The 20,048-nt window shown below is 38.2% G+C and overlaps 1 protein-coding gene across 2 annotated transcripts in view; it reads right to left on the minus strand.

Annotated features, from left to right (window-relative positions):
- The window catches only part of LOC137648610 (lactosylceramide 4-alpha-galactosyltransferase-like), a 135,858-nt gene that overhangs the window by 94,434 nt on the left and 21,376 nt on the right, over positions 1-20,048 (minus strand). The window lies entirely within an intron of this gene.

Here is a 20,048-nt window from a genome sequence, read left to right on the forward strand (position 1 = left end):
CTCCTATAACATTTACAAGAATGATTAACATAATGTTTGGAGACTTGTTAGGGGATATATTGCATGCCTATATTGATGATCTTGTAATCTTTTCCAACACCTTAGAAGAACATCTACGTAAGTTAGAACTAGTACTGCAGAGATTAAGACAACATAACTTAAGGGTAAAGATTAGTAAGTGTGAATTTTTCAAAACAGAATTAATATATTTGAGTTTCATGGTGTCAAGCCAAGGTCTTAAAGTAGTCCATGATAAGGTGTCGGCTGTACGTAATTTTCCCATACCTACTAATGTCAAGGGAATACAGCAATTTCTGGGTTGTAGTGGATATTACAGGCGTTTTATACGCAACTATTCAATAATAGCCGCTCCCCTAACTGATCTTACGAAGAAGGGCGTAGATTTCATATGGTCTGAGCAACATCAACAAGCGTTTAATACTTTGAAAGATGAACAGTGTAGTTCTCCTATCTTAAAATTTCCTGACTTCGGTAAGGAATTCTTCATTGCAATAGACTCCTCAGACTTAGGAGTAGGAGGGGTATTGCTTCAGCAATATGATAAACAATTTTTCCCGATAGCTTTCCATTCTCGAAAATTTAGAACTTCCGAAAGTAAGTATGCAGTAATAGACAAGGAAGTACTAGCTATTGTTAATTCACTAGTGCATTTTAAGTTCATAATTTACGGTTATCCCATTAAGGTTCTTACTGACCATAAACCACTAACAGAGTTCTTTAAAGGCTTCAATCACAGCCCTAAACGAACTCTGTGGCATTTGATCATTCAAGATTTTGGCGCAAGAATCGGGTATTTACCTGGGAAAGCAAATATCATTGCGGATGCATTATCATGCAACCCCGTGTCATCTTGTACGGAGCCTTTAGCTGAATTAATAGATATATCAACATCCATGCCTATTGTAAAAACAATATCTGAACAAGAAGATTTAGGCTGGAGTGCTGAATTGTTACAGACTGAGCAAAGAAAAGATCAGAAAATAGAAACAATTATAAATGCTTTGAAAGGCAATCATAAAGAAAAGGAATATATAAAGTATAAGCAGCAGAATTATATAATCAAAGATAATATTCTGTGTAGGACTGTGACAAGGAAAACCCGCAATACACCACATGTAACTAACGACCAGGTAGTAGTACCAATCTCACTTATTTCCACTGTCCTGTATTGGTTGTATTCAAATCCATTACATGGACACCCTGGGTTCTCATTAATGTCACAGAAAACCAAATCATTGTTTTATTGGCATACAATGCTTACAGATATAAAAAGACAGAGCTAATTGTCGCACATGTCAGGAAAACAAAGGGCATACGAAAACACCTGTCAGCCTAGGAGCTTATCCTGTGCCCAATCAACCCTTTGAAAAAATACATTTAGTTTTGTTAACAGGATTTTACGAGTCAGACAGAGGAAATAAGCACCTCTCAGTAATTATAGATGCTTTAACTCGATATACAGAACTAATAGCGCTTAAAACTAAAACTGCAATTGAATGCGCTAGGAAGTTTTACGAGTGTTACATTTGTAAACATGGAATTCCACACATGATAATCTCAGACTCGGGTGGTGAATTTAATAATCACTTTCTTACCTCATTGTGTGAATTCCTCAACATAAAGAAAATAAATACCATGATATATCACCCAGAGTCGAATGGGCTAGTGGAAAGAGCAAATAGGAAGATATTAAATATATTGAGGGTAACACTAGGGGGATCAGACCCCAACTGGGATATTGCAATACCGGCGGCACTGAGTACTCTGAATAATTCATATCATATATCAATTAAAATGTCACCGCATGAAGCATTGTATGGTACCCCAGTTAGAACACCTTTCCATGTATTAACGCCTACAACTAATCTATCAAATCCTTTAAAAGAATGTATAAATGCAAGTATAAGTCGATATGATATCCTTCGAAAGAATTTAGAAGAATCACAAATCATAATGAAAAGGAATCATGATAAAATAGCGAAACCAACTAAAACATATACCGTGGGTGATAACATCTATATTCAAATCAATGTCAGAAAAGGGCTCAATTATAAACTAACACCTAAGTTTGAAGGCCCATTTAACATTTTGGAAACATTAACGGCCAATAGGTTTAGAGTTCAAAACGTATCCCAACCCACGGATGAGAGAATATTACCATTGGCTCACATAAGAAATTAAAAAGAAAAGAGAGGAAAAGAAGTGAAGGAAAATCTTATTCTACTTTATGTGATTAAAAGTTTTCTTTTTAATTCAGGAGTAATTACATATATTTTTTCTCGTTACAGGTTTCCAAGATGAATTTTTTGTTGTTGGGAGTGATATTGTTCGCTCAGACATTTTTCTCGTATGGGATGAGCTCTAAGACTAAAAATATATATTTTAAATATGGCAATATAGTTGAAAGACAAGAAGACATTTTTATTACATCAACCAACGTAATTGTAGAAGTGAATATGCAAGCAATTTTTCTTCAAGAGAATGATGTCATTAGCTTAAGAACCGCCATTTCAAGGTTTTCTGCATCATTGGATGAGTTGCATAGAAGACATTTTCATTTGACTACTAAGAGTTTGCTTGGATCAACATTAAAAGTTGCAGAGATGCTATCTGATGACTTGAAAAATAAGACTGGCGAGACAAGATCTTTGGCTTATGACCTTTTGATGTGGACTGTAGGACACGAACATAAAGAAAGACGGAATCCGTTTATTTATGCTGCATTAAGCATCTTTGGGTCTGTTGCAAGTTTAGGTTTAGGAATTTTCAATCGTCTTAAAATTAGTAATCAAAATAAGAAAATTGAGTTCTTGACTCATAAAGATGAATTGATTATGTCAGAACTAAGGAATCAGTTAGCTTCAATCAAAAAAATTATGGATTTATTAAATGAACATTCAGATAATATCGTTCAAATTATGGAAGTACAGGATTTGTTGGCAACATAACGTATTATGATTCAAAGATAGATCCCATACATAACAGAATTACACATTTCATTGAGAAATCAAAGGATTATGTAGAAGCTATCACGTTAGCAACTAAAGGTGTATTGTCGCCCCATTTGTTGCCCATAAGTTACTTAAAGTTAATTCTGGAGAACGGAAGGGATAAACTAGGCTATGTTCCTTTGTTAGACGAACATAGGTTAGAATTTTATTACAGCCTAATTACAGTAAACGTAGATGATAACAAGATTAGGATTACAATTCCCTTTGATTCTTCTGATGCCTGGCAATCTTACAGGATATCACCTTTTCCGACTTTCATGACGAATCACTCAAATCCAGTAATATCCAGTTTGACAGGACACGTATTGATTTCCCCAGACAAGGAAACATATACGGTCATTAAAGACTTAAATCAATTAACTCACTGTTCAGATGCAATGGATAGAAAAATATGTACATCTGACTCATTTGAATTCCATAAAAACTTAATGGATTCATGCGAGTTAGGTATAGTGCTAGACGGTGCTCTCTCCCATACAAGTGAAAATTGTCTGGATAAGCTTTATCCCTTTGACAATAATGAGTTCAATTGCAGACTGAATAATGGCTCGTGGATACGATACGACAAGGACGGCTTCAATGTATCATGCCCTGACGGATCCACGTCCTTCACCCATATCTTCGTCGCAGCAGATCGTTGTGTCGGGACTTCCCCGAATTCCATGGTGACTGGTCTACGGACAATCATCAGAGAACGAGCCTACTTCGCGAACTTCACGTGGACCTCTACAATGCCAGCACTTCCTCTCCCGTTCAACAGACAAGTTGCCAAGCGGTTGATGAAAATAACCGAAATGGACCACCTGTCACCGACTTATAAGGAAATTCTTCACCCCATACTACTAGCTGGTTTGTGTATCACGGTGGTGATATTTATCGCCGTGAACATCCTTGTTTGGCGTAGGTTACGGCACAGCAAGCAGCTAAAAAGGAACGATTTGCCTAGCCCCGACAATACGCCCTATTTGATTCAGTTCAAAGCTGTTTGAGTGGCCACCTCATTCGCTAAAGGAGTAATTTGTCGGGAAGAGTTTGTATGAAAAGCTGATTAGTACGCTAGTAATATGTAATTAAAGAAATTTTCTACATTTGCATTGTTAAAAATACATTTAAAACAACATTTAAAAAAAAAAAGATATAAATCATTTTTTCTCTCGGCATCTAATAAAAATATATAAGCCGTAATGTTAAAAAAGAAAAGAGAGAAAAAAAAAATAAAATATATAACAGAATCTATGGGCATCTAATAAAATATATCAGCCCTATATATATATATATATATATATATATATATATATATATATATATATATATATATATATATATATATATATATATATATATATATATATATATATATATATATATATATATATATATATATATATATATATATATATATATATATATATATATATATATATATATATATATATATATATATATATATATATATATATATATATGTACGAAACCGTGGTACGTGTACGTACCAGGAATTCGTGTTTGTGCACTAAAAATTTAGTATTTTGTTTCTGACAAAGGTAACAATTATTCTTTATCAAGTTACCGAATCATATGTAAGTCAGAAGTTTTTTTTTGGTACCATATAATCATTTGCTAGCAATGTACCATATGTATGATCTTGGTTTTATCATGCATTTTTCTTTTTGCTTTGGTAATATCTTTTTATATGCATTATTGTTATTATTTTTTAATGTGCCTATGAGGACATTCGTCCTCTGTTGATTATGGCTAAAGTTAAACAAAGAATATTACGTATGTCCAGTCACACCTAATAACCATGTTTTGGCTTGTTAAATTTTCTTTAAAAAATTGAGATAGCTGGCCGAGCTAATGTAATGATTAGAATAGTTAATATTACATGTTTAAAACAAATGACGTAATATGTCATGTTGGTTGAAGGAGCTAACCCTGGGATTTGCTGTAGTCATTCAAATCGTAAACCGGACATACAATGCAAACCTCAGCAACTTGACATTCTTCTTAAACGTCAACATATTGTCTCATGCGTGTGAAAGTTTGTAAGTTTGTGACGTCACCGGATGCAGGTGTCTTACGAGTTTGTGACGTGTCTAAAATAAACTAGGCATACGATATCTGTGATATCGATAATTTAGTCAGTTCATATCTATACTTCACCAGAATTGGTCATCTGGACCAACCCAGCTTCCTCCAGTGATGGAGATGTTTAACCCTGGATAGGTACGATGGGTCGTTCGCGACCCCGAGCGTCAAAAAAAAACAGGTTTTTCTCACGTGACTCACCCCCGTGACTGAATTTGTGGGTGATCGACCTGCAGGAGGTGTCTCCCCTACACGCTCTAGTAGTGTCCAGATGTGCATTGCTGTAGCTGTACTCCTTCCCCGATTTCTGAGACGCGTCGGGGTCGAGCGCGACCGAGTTTACCCTTCTAAGGTAGTTTGCATAATTATCAAAGTTATTACGTATTATGAAATTGTCGTAGAATGGTGCAACTTGTATAGGTTATCAGTTGTGGAAAGTCTTGGTGGATTGTTTGGCTACCATGTGCATGATTTTTTTTTTGGTTAAATGTCGTTCATCACCACGAGGACCATTTTACCGCGAGTTCCCCTTTTTCATTTTTTTTCATTTTTTTGCCAAGTCATTTTTCCGTAAGATATTGCCAAATAGTGTCGTAAAACTTTTGCTTGTTTAGTGTTGGAAAGTGTGTCTAGATGATCTGGCTACCCATGCATGACTTTGTTTTTGTCAGATACGACGTAGTTATTGGTATATTGGGTATTTAACTGCGGTTACCAATTTCTGTTTTTTTTTCAATATTTGTAAAATTTACTACGTAGTAAGGAATTGCCGTATATTATTCATTTTTTTTTCATGTTTATGTGTTAGAAAGTGTACCTTGATGGTTGGGCTAACACGTGCATGTCTTTTTTTTTATCTGAGATGCCGTATATTAGAATGTCGTGCATTTTACCGCGAGTACCCCTTTTTCATTTTTTTTCATTTTTTTGCCAAGTCCTTTTTCCGTAAGATATTGCGAAATAGTGTCGTAAAACTTTTGCTTTTTTAGTGTTGGAAAGTGTGTCTAGATGATCTGGCTACCCATGCGTGATTTTGTTTTTGTCAGATACGACGTAGTTATTGGTATATTGGGTATTTAACTGCGGTTGCCAATTTCTGTTTTTATTTCAATATTTGTAAAAATTTACTACGTAGTAAGGAATTGCCGTATATTATTGATTTTTTTTTTCATGTTTATGTGTTAGAAAGTGTGCCTTGATGGTTGGGCTAACACGTGCATGTCTTTTTTTTTATCTGAGATGCCGTATATTAGAATGTTGGGCATTTTTCCGCGAGTGCCCCTTATTATTTGTTTTGCATTTTTTTGCTTAGTCATGTTACCGTAAGGAATTGGCAAGTAGTGTCACAAAACTTATATTTTTATAGTGTTGGAAAGTGTTTCTAGATGATCTGGCTACCCATGCCTATTTTTTTTTAGCCATATATGGCGTATATATAAGTATGTGTTCGATTTTCCTGTGATTGCCATTTTTTCGTTTTTTCCCATTTCTTTCAAAATTACTACGTACTAAGGAACTATCACAGAGTAATGATTCATTTAGATGTTTATTTGTCGGAAAATGTGCCTTGATGGTTTGCCTAACTCGTGGCTGAAATTTTTTTTTTCTGAAATGCCGTATATTAGAATGGCCATTTTTCCACGAGTGCCCCTTTTTATTTGTTTTGCATTTTATTGCTTAGTCATGTTACCGTAAGGAATTGGCAAGTAGTGTCGCAAAACTTATAATTTTATAGTGTTGGAAAGTGTTTCTAGATGATCTGGCTACCCATGCCTATCTTTTTCTTTTTTTTTAGCCAGATATGGCGTATATATAGGTATGTGTTCGATTTTCCTGTGATTGCCATTTTTTCGTTTTTTCCCATTTCTTTCAAAATTACTACGTACTAAGGAACTATCACAGAGTAATGATTCATTTAGATGTTTATTTGTCGGAAAATGTGCCTTGATGGTTTGCCTAGCACGTGGCTGAATTTTTTTTTCTGAAATGCCGTATATTAGAATGTTAGCCTTTTTTCCGCGAGTGCTCCTTTTTATTTGTTTTGCATTTTTTCGCTTAGTCATGTTACCGTAAGGAATTGGCAAGTAGTGTCGCAAAACTTATATTTCTATAGTGTTGGAAAGTGTTTCTAGATAATCTGGCTACCAATGCCTATCTTTGTTTTAGCCAGATATGGCGTATATATAGGTATGTGTTCGATTTTCCGGTGATTGCCATTTTTTCGTTTTTTCCCAATTCTTTCAAAATTACTACGTACTAAGGAACTATCACAGAGTAATGATTCCTCTAGATGTTTATTTGTCGGAAAATTTTGTTTACTTTTATTTTGATTGAATATCATCAAATTTTCTTAGCTAAAATATTATATGGTTTTACATTTTTTATTTTTTTCGATTTTATTTCCCTTCAAAAATTTTTTTTTGGGTCAGAATTTCAATTTTATAGTCGTAAAATAATCGACAATTATCCAGCAACCCACCATACAATTTTTATGCATATCCAATAATAAATAGATTAGTAAATAACACCTTGAAATTGACATACCCTTCCTACATTTCAAGTGGCAGATTAGGGAGTCTGAGTCAGTGTGGTTGGCGGCCATTTTGTGGACATATCCGAAGCGTAAGCTGCCCTATCTATATATATTCTTGTTCCCTATAGAATTTGTGATATTTTGGTATATTTTTACCTGCCTAAATATCATATTATATATTAAATATATGTATTTTTTTACGAAATTTCTAAGTAGTAAAAAAATTACCTTTAGATATGGCCCCTGATATAAATGTAATTTACAAAATAATGTAGATTTTTTTACATATTTCTATTTTAGGATAACATATGTTTATTCCCTAAAAAAATTAGCCACTTCCTATTTCATTTGGGTACCCAAAAAAATTCATGAAATTTGGACAAATATTTTTAGCCAAAAAAAGTTACTCTTTTTTTCTCATTTCAGATCTTCACCTCCATGGGTCTGACTTCATCCAAAATACATCAAGATGTGTCCTAAACATTCAAGAATCAATTCCTGAAAGGATTTGTGTATATATGTATAAACTTTTTTTTATGAATTTTTATGTCAGGTCTTTTTTTTCTACTTAATTTTTTAAAATATTTATAATAAATAGTTTTTCTGCAGATGAGTAGTATTTATCTTTACAGTTGTTTTAAGCATTCATTGAAGTTTTTTTTGGCAAAAGAAAAAAGGAGGTTACTGCAAAAACTGATTTTTCAAGAATTTTTTTTGGCGTCGGGGTCGTTCGCGTCCGAGTATACCCTTAAAGGGGTGTCCGAGGAGTGTACCTATCCAGGGATAACTCTGTTGTTTTTATAGAATAGATACTTAAAAACTATTAAGATGTATTCAGTTATCCATTTACATACATCTGAAACAACACATACTCAATGTGTGCTTATAACAGTAGCACGCCAATATATATATATATATATATATATATATATATATATATATATATATATATATATATATATATATATATATATATATATATATATATATATATATATATATATATATATACATATATATATATATATATATATATATATATATATATATATATATATATATATATATATATATATATATATATATATATATATATATATATATATATATATATATATATATATATATATATATATATATATATATATATATATATATATATGATAAATTTTGCACATTTTTACGTGTTTTTCATATTCAAATAAGCCATATATATTTTTGATACATTAATGTCTGGATTCTCTTAACGACCTCGGGATCAGAGCCCCAGGCGAAATCACACAAAGACAAGAGCTTGGCTCCGGCCGGGAATCGAACCCTGGTCGGCAAGCTTGTATAGACAGTGACTAAGCCACTTGGCCACGAAGAAAGATAAAAGTCAATGACAATTCATCTGTGAAGATGGGTTGATTTCAATTCTAAGTACAAAATACCTGAATTCGACAGGTATAAGTACAGAAGAATTGTCATTGCTAAGAAACGACCCACCCACTCCCAACTCTTTGAGTTTGAAAATAAGGGCTTCATGATTAACAAGGTCAAAGGCAGCACTAAAGGCAAGGCCAATCATACGAACTTCCTGACCACAATCAAGCGATTTCTGTAGAGCATTGGAGATTGTAAGAAGGGCATCACTTGCTCCAAGGCCTTTACAAAAACCAAATTGCAAACTAGGGAATAGACGATTACCTCCAGCAAACCTATTAAGATGTTTTGCCAGAAGATGTTCAAAAACTTTTGATAATATGGGGGTTATGGAATTTGGGCGGAACAAAAACCAAATTGCAAAATAGGGAATAAATGATTACCTTCAGCAAACATATTAAGACGTTTTGCCAGATGTTCAAACACTTTTGATAATATGGGAGTTATGGAAAATGGGCGGTAATCAGGGAGATTTGAGCTACCACAAACACATTTACATAAAGGAGTGACATTAACGATTCTCCGACAAGTGCTAAAAGCTCCTCTTCTTGCTAACTTGCGCAAAATTGGAGATAACTTTGGAGCTAAGAAATCTGCTGTCTTTATAAAAAAAGAAATGAAAAATACCATTTGGGTCTACACCTCCATAAGCATCAAGGTCCATCAACAGAGCTGTAATTTCACGAGATCGAAAAGTTAAACTAGTTAGTTTAGCTTCAGGAAAACCTGAATGAGGAAGTTCAAGTTTTTCATTACTCAGTTTACTGCCAAAAATATCAGCCAAAAGGGTTGCCTTTTCCTTTGGACAGTGAGTGACTGAGCCATCTGGTTTAAGTAAAGAAGGAACTGTTGCATCACCACCAAAAAGTGCAGATTTAAGGGTAGACCACCATTTATATTCTTGAGTTGTACCAGAGAGGGTTTCTTTTATAGTTAAATTGTATTCCTTTCCAGTTGAGGCATAAACTCTGAGCAAAAGCTCGAGAGTATAGTTATTCCAGGTCAAATCTGATCTGTTACCCTTCCAAAGATGATAGGCCTCCTGCTTCTCCAAATATGCACGTCTGCAATCATCATTGATCCACAGTTTGTCCCTCACTCGCTACCTTAGAACACGAGAAGGGATACACCTATCAATTATGTTGACTATATTCTCATTCAAAGGTACAACAGGATCTACACTACTATATAACTGTGACCAATTCAAGTGCAAAAGATCATGCAAAATCCCATTCCAGTCTGCTAGGGATTTCACATAAATTTTACAAGAGTATAATACATGAGGGACAGGCTGCTCAGTCTTCACTAATAATGAAATCAAGGCATGATCAGATGTCCTGATTGGAGAACCAACCTTACTAGTTATAACGCCAGGGGAGTCAGTGTATACTAGGTCCAAGCAATTACCAGACCTGTGGGTAGCTTCATTTATGATTTGTTCAAAGCCTGATTCAGAGGAAAAGTGTAAAGCTATTAAGCCATGGCGATCGTAAGGAGAGATAAAACTTAACCACTCCATATGGTGAGCATTGAAATAACCAACAAGAACAAAAGAAGCCTTTCTATCATCTTGTATCTTAGCCATAATGGTAAGAAGACAATCGAAGATAGAATCATCCATGTCTGGATTCCGGTAGATCAGACACAAATGCAACTTGTTATGCCTGCCACAAAATTTTATTACCTGAATCTCATGACATCCACATTGATAGCAGGACTTATGAGAAGCACGGTATTCAGTCCTAATATACACAGACATTCCTCTGGCCCTAGGGATGGCATCACGTTTCAACATTATTAGCTTCTTAAAACCAGTTATAAGGAGCTCAGATGAGGGCCTCATATTAGAAACCAGAGTTTCTGAGCACAAAAGAATATCATACTGTCTGGACGCAACTGTAAGGTTTTGAGTATTTGCATGAAGACCACGAATATTGCAATACAGAAGACGAAATTGACGAAATCTAGGATGTACTGGTCCCGGATTTCGCTCAATGTCTCCAGACAGCATAAGAATTAATAGAAATAAAAAAGAGACATCATACTTAAAAACTAGATTAACAAGAATTATAACAAAAACATTATGTACAGAATTATAAATAAAGTGATTGATGAAACCCATAGACTATAGTAAAAAGTCGGAAAAATTGGTCAACATGAGGAGCCGATACACCATGCTAGGCTAAATACCCTCCAGGATAGCCACTTCAACCGAAGGAAGGACAGTAAGGATGGTTTTGAGAAGAAAAAGAATCGGGAAAGGAAAAGACAACCTTTTTATAAACCACCAGGCATCCATGGCCCTTTTATTAAGCCTGCCCAACACACCACTTCAAAAAAACCAGAGGAAGAAAAAAAAAATAATACGATATGACAGTGTGCCCGAGTGTACCCTTAAACAAGAGAACTCTAACCCAAGACAGTGGAACTCCATGGTACAGAGGCTATGGTACTACCCAAGGCAATGGAAGACCATGGTACAGAGGCTATGGTACTACCTAAGATTAGAGAACAATGGTTCAATTTTGGAGTGTCCTTCTCCTAGAAGAGCTGCTTACCATAGCTATAGAGTCTCTTCTACCCTTACCAAAAGGAAAGTACACTGAAAATTTGCAGTATAGTAATTAACCCCTTAGGTGAAGAAGTGATTATTATCTCATTGTTGTCAGGTGTATGTGAAAAGGCGAAAATATGTAAAGAATAGGCCAGACTATTTTGTGTAAGTGTAGGCAAAAAAAAAAATAAGCCGTAACGAGAGAGAGAGTGATCCAATGCATTACTGTCTGGACAGTCAAAGTATCCAATACCTCTCTAGTGGTAGTATGTCAATATATAATATTCAATGTTCAGTTCGTAGTCACGAGCCATAGTATAATATATATTCAGTGAACAAACCACGGTGCCATATCATATAATATATATATATATATATATATATATATATATATATATATATATATATATATATATATATATATATATATATATATATATATATACACACACATATATATATATATATATATATATATATATATATATATATATATATATATATATATATATATATATATATATATATACGCACACACACAGACATATATATATATATATATATATATATATATATATATATATATATATATATATATATATATATATATATATATATATATATATATATATATATATATATATATATATATATATATATATATATATATATATATATATATATATATATATATATATATATATATATATCTTTATAATACACACAAACACACACACACATATATATATATATATATATATATATATATATATATATATATATATATATATATATATATATATATATATATATATATATATATATATATATATATATATATATATATATATATATATATATATATATATATATATATATATATATATATATATATATAACGGATTTTGAGCGAAGCGAAAAATCTATTTTTGGGTGAGATGGCCATGTCGTCCTGATGGAAGTTCCTATAGGGTAGCTTCCTAGGGTATATTACAACTACGGCGATATTCCCAGAGAATTTACCTTAAGGTACCAGAATTCTAACTCCTGGAGCGAATATCCCTCCTGAAAGGGATATCGCGACATATCAGAGGACGTATTCTTGACACGCCACATGGCAATCTGCACCCTGACAGAGATTTCGTCTCGTAGGGGCAATTGGCAAGAAACGAATTCGGGAAAGAAAAAGGTGGAGCCGCTCCCAAGGCTCCTTATCTCCCGTTCGTAAGCGTGCCTGGCGCCAATCCTGGCGCCATCTGTATTCCTTGTAGCGTACACGAGGTGCTACAGATACTGTATGTAGGGAGGGGTACTACAGCCCTTTCTAAAAAGGCAAGGACGGGTCCATCAGGACGACATGGCCATCTCACCCAAAAATAGATTTTTCACTTCGCTCAAAATCCGTTTTTTGGGCTCAAGCCATGTCGTCCTGATGGAAGTATACCAGAGCATTACTGTATCTGTGGATTCTCAGAATGTGCCGTACTCCCCGGAGGTAATTTTTCCCGGTCGACTAGACCTAGAGACCTAAGATGTTACCGTTATACATCTTTTCAACTAACTATAAACCATGGTAGAGCTTCCTGCCCCCTACAGGGAAGAGTCCTACTAGACTCTGGAAAAGTCTCGAAGAGTACATATACCTATGTATGAATACCAGGCAAGCTAATATAGTGGTCTCGCCCTATATTAAGTAAAGCATAGTTTGTAAAGAACCACTGCATCAATATGAAATATTGACCAGTTCTCCGCACAATACTTGTATTGGACAAAGGTTTATATCCGCATAGGAGGAAACTAGTAAAACCGCCATCGTCCCCTTATGGGACGGGGTCCTCCCGTTAAGGGAAAGCATAAACCAATACAACATAGCTTGCATAAAGGAACAATTCTATTAGAACTATCCCAGATAAGGTACATAGAATAAATGCTCAATTATACCAATAAATTGACACAGGTGAAGGAGACGCAAGGTTCTCAAGAACAAGTTCATTGACAGACAATAAACAGACAGGTTAACCACAATTATATATATATATATATATATATATATATATATATATATATATATATATATATATATATATATATATATATATATATATATATATATATATATATATATATATATATATACATATATATATATATATATATATATATATATATATATATATATATATATATATATATATATATATATATATATATATATATATATATATATATATATATATATATATATATATATATATATATATATATATAAGAAGAGGATAACCCGAAACTTTAAGCATAAGATAGTAAACAGAACTTGTTTATCTGAAGGAAATAACATTAAATGCCACTTTTAAGATACCGAGGTATCAAAGTCATAAAAGTCTGTATTACAAATCAATGACATTAGCGTTAGAAACGCTCGGCACACATGTCTGCACTTATGCTAGGTTCACCTTTGGAAATGGAACAGTCTACATGGGCAACTCAGTGCCCTCACTTAGTTTGTAGTACAGTATGTAAGTACACACTCACCCTGGAATTAATCATCCCAATTAAAACCACTGTTCCTCGCAGAGTTAAACAGTAGGGTTAACGACACGACCCACTGCTACCACAGATCTCTTTAGTTCCTCTACTTGCTTCGCATAGTGGCGAAAGAACACTCTGGAAGACTTCCAGCCAGTGTATGAACGGAGATGTTCAAAATCCATACAATTAAAGAAATTTAAGGATGAGGCAACTATCCTCGGATCGTGTGTACTGTCAGTATCCGCTCTGCGAATAAAATATGTGATTTTCGCTCTGAGTTGATTCAGAGATAAATTTGAGCCTGATCTTTCTCCCCTGAATAGTTGACCACCCTTGAAGTCTGAAGTTCTATGAAGATAGACCTTTAGGCATTCTACTGGATATAGAGATGCATCTTCTTTCAGAGGGCAGATTCTCCAGGGACCCCACCTGTTGGTGGGTAACTCATTCTTGGCGAGAAACGTAGGATCCGGAAACAGGTTCAGTTCTCCCCCATCCAGGAACTGAACACGACCTGCCTCTCTCGAGAGGGCTACGATCTCACTAACCCTGGCCCCGGACGCGAGTGCAAATAGGAAAATAACTTTTTGTGTCAAATCCTTTAACACACACTCTTCATTGCTCAACAGAGAAGCGAAATGAAGAACTTTGTCAAAAGACCATGAAATGGCCTTTGGAGGTGCTGAAGGTCTGAGCCTAGCGCAGGCTTTCGGAACTTTATTAAAGAACTCGTTACCTAGGTCGACCTGGAAGGCATATAGAATGGGTCTTGTCAAAGCAGACTTACACGCTGAAATCGTGTTAGCTGCCAATCCTTGACCATGGAGGTGGATGAAGAAAGATAAGCAGAAGTCTGTCGAGATCTCCTGCGGATTCTTCGCCTTGACAAAGGCCACCCATTTTCTCCAAGATGACTCATATTGCCTTCTAGTAGATTTGCACTTATATTCCTCTAGGATGTCTATGCTGGCTTTCGAAATCCCGAAACGCTTTCTCACCGCTAGGGAGAGAAAATCATGAGCTGCAGGGTCTGGATTTTCTGTAATGAAGCGCAGACAGTCGACTTCTGGACTCGCTGGGTCAGAACTGGATCTGGTAGCGGTACAAACTTTAGCTGTAGTTCCAATGCCAGGGGGAACCACACGCTGTTCGACCACTTGTGGGCTACTATTGCCGCTACCCCCTTGAAGGATCTCAGTTTGTTGAGGACCCTCAACAGAAGGTTGTGATGAGGGAACATATAAATCCTGGGCCCTCTGTTCCAGTTGAGGGACATCACTTCTATCTGCAGTTCTGGGACTTGATTCAGAATGAAGGAGAATGATCCTGAGTCTAAGGACCATTCCAACTCTATCGGTGTGAACCTGGATAGAGCGGCCGCTGTCACATTGCGGACTCCTTGAAGGTGAACTGTCGACAGGTACCACTTCTTCTTTTCCGCCAATCGGAAGATGGCCAACATCACCAGGTTGAGAGGTGGTGACCTCGATCCTTGTTGATTCAAGCATCTCACAACTACCTCGCTGTCCATCACCAACCTTATATGTATCGAGTGACGCAGGGAAACTTTCTTTAAGGTAAGGAGCACTGCCATAACTTCTAGAAAGTTTATGTGAAAGGTCTTGAATAGCTTGGACCAAGTCCCCTGGACTTTTTTTCCGATGAGAGTGACCTCCCCATCCCTCCTTCGAGGCGTCTGAGTGAATCGTCACCGACGGGGGAGGTGGCTGAAGAAGAACCGACTTCTTTAGAAGTCTGGCTTGGGACCAAGGCCTGAGAAGAGTACGTAGCCAAAGCAGAACTGGTTTTCTCAGATCTCTTTGCACGTTTGATGCATAACTTCTCCAAACTCTGGTTGCATCCTTTAGCTGTGCTCTTAGCACTGGGTCTGTCACCGAAACAAACTGGAGAGAGCTCAGTACCCTCTCCTGTTCGCGTCTTGATATCCTTTCGGAATCTAGAAGTCTCTTGACAGAACCCGCTATCTCCTTCCTTTTCTTCGCCGGGATGGAGAAACGGTGTGACAAAAGGTCCCAGTGGATTCCCAGCCACTAGAACTTTTGAGATGGAGAAAGTCGAGACTTTTTTCTGTTGATCTTGAAACCTAGGTACTCTAGGAACTAGATCACTTGACTGGAAGCTTGCAAGCATTCTGTCTCGGATGCTGCCCACACCAACCAGTCGTCCAGGTAGGCTACTACCTGAATTCCCTTTAGGCGTAATTGTTTGAGAGCTACGCTCGCAAGCTTCGTAAAAGTCCTTGGGGCTATGTTTAGCCCGAATGTCATGGCTCTGAAGGCGTATAGTCTTCGTTGTAGCCTGAACCCTAGGTAGGGGGAGAGTCAACGGTTGATTGGAATGTGCCAATAGGCGTCTGACAAGTCTATAGAGACGGAATATGCCCTCTTGGGCAGTAAGGTCCTTATGTGTTGCAGTGTTAGCATCTTGAATTTGCAATACACTATGAACTTGTTGAGTGGCGACAAGTCCAGAATGACTCTGAGCTTTTCCGAGTCTTTCTTGGGAACACAAAACAGCCTCCCTTGGAATTTGATGGACTTCACCTTTTGGATCACATTTTTCTCCAAAAGTTCTTGAACGTACTCCTTCAGAACGGGGGTAGAGTGTTGGAAAACCCGAAGGCCCGGGGGTGGAGTGCTGTACCAGCTCCAGCCCATTCCATTCTTGAGTAGGCTGTGGGCCCAGTGATCGAAGGTCCCCCGATCCCGAAATTTCAGAAGTCTCCCTCCTACTGGTATCATCCCACTTGGACTGCCGTCCCGAGGTCTTGCCCCCCTGACCAAGACCACCCCTGAATCCCCTTCCCCTTGAGGGGCGCCCAGACGAGTCTCTGGCTGCTCCTCTAGGCTTTGCTCGAAAGGAAGTAGACTGCCCTTCGAACGATGGGGTGAATCCGTGGACTGTGTCGACACGGCCTGGGGTACCCACTGAAAAGTGGTCGGGGTTTGTGCCACAATCTGGGGCACTGGAGGCAATGGCAATTGCAGTTGCTGTTGCTGTCTAAAAGGCTTGGCTGGCCGAAACGGTAGCCTAGTCCTCATAGTCTTCCTCTTTGGTTGAGGACCCTCATCCGGGGAAGACTTTCTTTTGATAGCCAGGCCCCACTTCTGGAGAAGGTTTCTATTCTCCAAGGCGGCCTTATCAACTACTTCTTTGACCAAATCGGTAGGGAAAAGGTCTTTGCCCCAAATGTTGGAGGAGATTAGTTTCCTTGGCTCGTGCCTCTCCGTAGCCGAGATGAACATGAACTCCCTACAAGCTCTCCTCGCCTTGACGAAGCCATAAAGGTTCTTCGTCACTGTGGCCAGATGAGTCTTAGCCACCACCATGAACATTTCATGGACCTTGGGGTCACTTGCCATCGTCTCAAGAGTAGTCTGAAGAGACATTGAGGCAGCCAGTCTTTCTTTTTGTCTCGAACTTTCTCTGCAAGAGAAAGTCAGACAGCTTAGGGAGGTCCTCGCCGAACTGACGTCCGGCGATATCAGCCTCCAACTTCCCAACTGAGAAATTAAGATGGACGTCCTTCCAGTCTTGTGGTCCATAGGTAGGGCCAGCGACAAGGGTTTACACTCCTCCAGGGAGGGGCAAGGCTTGTCGGCCTCGACTGCTTTTAGTACAGCCGCAAACCCTTTCTGTAAAAAGTGGAAGGCTCTGGCAGGAGAGGACACAAAGGAAGGGAGCTTCTTGCTCAATGCAGCTACTTTTGAGTTAGAGAAGCCCCTCTCTTTCAACGAGGATGAAAGCAGAGCTTGAGCCTTAGTATGGTCCATCACTATGACCTCCTTCGGCTCTGGCTCCTCCTTTGAAGCTGGTTCCTTCCTCAGCCGGACGCATGGTTTAGCATCTGAGCACAAGGGAAGGTCTTTCACATTGAGCCTTTTCTGGGGCCCATGTGATTCTGCAAGGCTCTGCATCCGCAGTTCCATTGCAGCCGCCTTCTCCTGATTCTCCTTCTGCATTTGTTGGATCATTCCAACAATAGAAGAGAGGGCCTTTCCCAGCTCTACTGGGAGATCGGCCGATGTTGAGGAATAGGCTCCGGAATCTGAACCGGAGTAGCCGACACCTCGTCGACCTCTTCCTCTACGACGTCCGGGGCTTGAATTTCATCCTGGCCTTCTGCCAGAAGGTCTTCTTCCAAACGCTCGTCCACGTCAGACGTCCTGTCATTTAACTGGATGTCTTGCATCGCGACCGCGACTTCAGCATCCACCTGGATCTGACTTTGGGGGATCTCCTCTTGAGGCTGGGGAATCACAGCATCAGCTGATGCCTTAGGGAAAAGATACGCCCTCATCTTCTCACTTGGAAGATAAGGGCCAGAGGTGTTCTTTTGGAAGCCCCTTACACAGGTACGAAGCTTCTCCCTTGCTATATCCCTTGATTCCGCCGTCCTAGGGGAATCAAAGGCCTCAGTAATCAGGTTAGTGCACACAGTACATACCTGAGGGTCCCAATACTGGAGATCATCCTTGGAGACAGCGCATGCTGCGTGTCTCCTACAAAACTCATGTCCGCAGAGATTCTTGCCGCGGACGTTGCGGAAAACATTTCCGCACTTCGGAAGCTCCTCCTGTAAAGAGAAGAAATTTCCATGAGTATCAAGTGAACTATGTATCACTGGATATGCATAGTATAGCATAACAATTCAGAAAGGAAAGACACACACTTGTGTTTCCCTCACAACCCATTGTTGCAGCCTTCCAGATAATAAAATCAAATGGTTAATCTCTTCTAGAGTAACCAATGCAAAGTTTCCAGAGGAAACAGGTGGAGCTCACACCTAAGCAATGATTTTAAAATCCTGGATAATAGACAGGAAAGAACTCACTTTCCTATCTGTAGGGCAACAGCAAAGGACTTGTGCAAGAAAACACAAAAATGTTAGAACACACAGTGCTGTACCAAAACCCGTACTATAGTTTTCTTCTTACAGTATATGTTATACTGAAGAATACTGGTACAGTATAGGAGGTTACGAGCCGGCCGGCACTTGCCGGCCAGCACACACCATGACTAGCTTTAAAGTATACTACTTAACAGCTATAAGGTGGCAGAACGCTGGTTCAAATGCATGTGCCGGCCGGCAGTAAGTGCCGGCCGGCAACAGCCAATGCCGGCCGGCAACTACACAAGGTAGTACCCAGCTGCCGGCCACACTCTTGGTGACTGGCAGACAAGGGCTGACATTAGCCGGCCGGCAAAGGTACAGGACCGATGCCAGCCGGCAGCAAAAGAACCAGAGGACTACACCCACCCAGCTGCCGGCCTCATAGGCCGGCAGCCGGGTCGGGTACAGCACTAAAAGAAAAATAGGATGGATACCGGGATAAGAGTGTACACTACCTCCAAGCCCAGCAATCAGAAAGAGTGCATATAAGGAAGGGGAGAATCTAATTGAGGCTTCCTGACCAATGCCGTCTGGCTCTACAGGCAGGCATGGATGAGGGACCAAGGGAGGTCCGGGCAGCACTCAAAATATAAGACCCTTGCCGGCCGGCAAGGGACTGAGTCAATTCCACATCCTAACCTAATCTAGGTCCAGATGTAGAACGACGTACAGTACTGTAATGCCTAGGCCATTACGGAGATAGAGGGGGAAGGGACAAAAGAGGGTCCTACCAACCTTGCTTTAGTGACGGATCCCCCGCAGCCAAGAAACTTATCTCAGCCTAAGGGAGATCCAAGGGGGGAGGCCAGCAATACTTGCCAGCTCCCAGAGCACCAAAGCAAGGAAGGTGTTGCTACTCCCAGGGAAAGAAACTTATCCTCCCTCGAGAACAGCAACAAGGACTAGTCTGGTAGATCACGAAAGAAGGAATCATATCCACAGAAACCTTCGGTAGTGACCTAAGGAGGCTAA

Source organism: Palaemon carinicauda, chromosome 10 (genome assembly GCF_036898095.1).
Source record: "Palaemon carinicauda isolate YSFRI2023 chromosome 10, ASM3689809v2, whole genome shotgun sequence".
Classification (NCBI taxonomy): domain Eukaryota; kingdom Metazoa; phylum Arthropoda; class Malacostraca; order Decapoda; family Palaemonidae; genus Palaemon; species Palaemon carinicauda.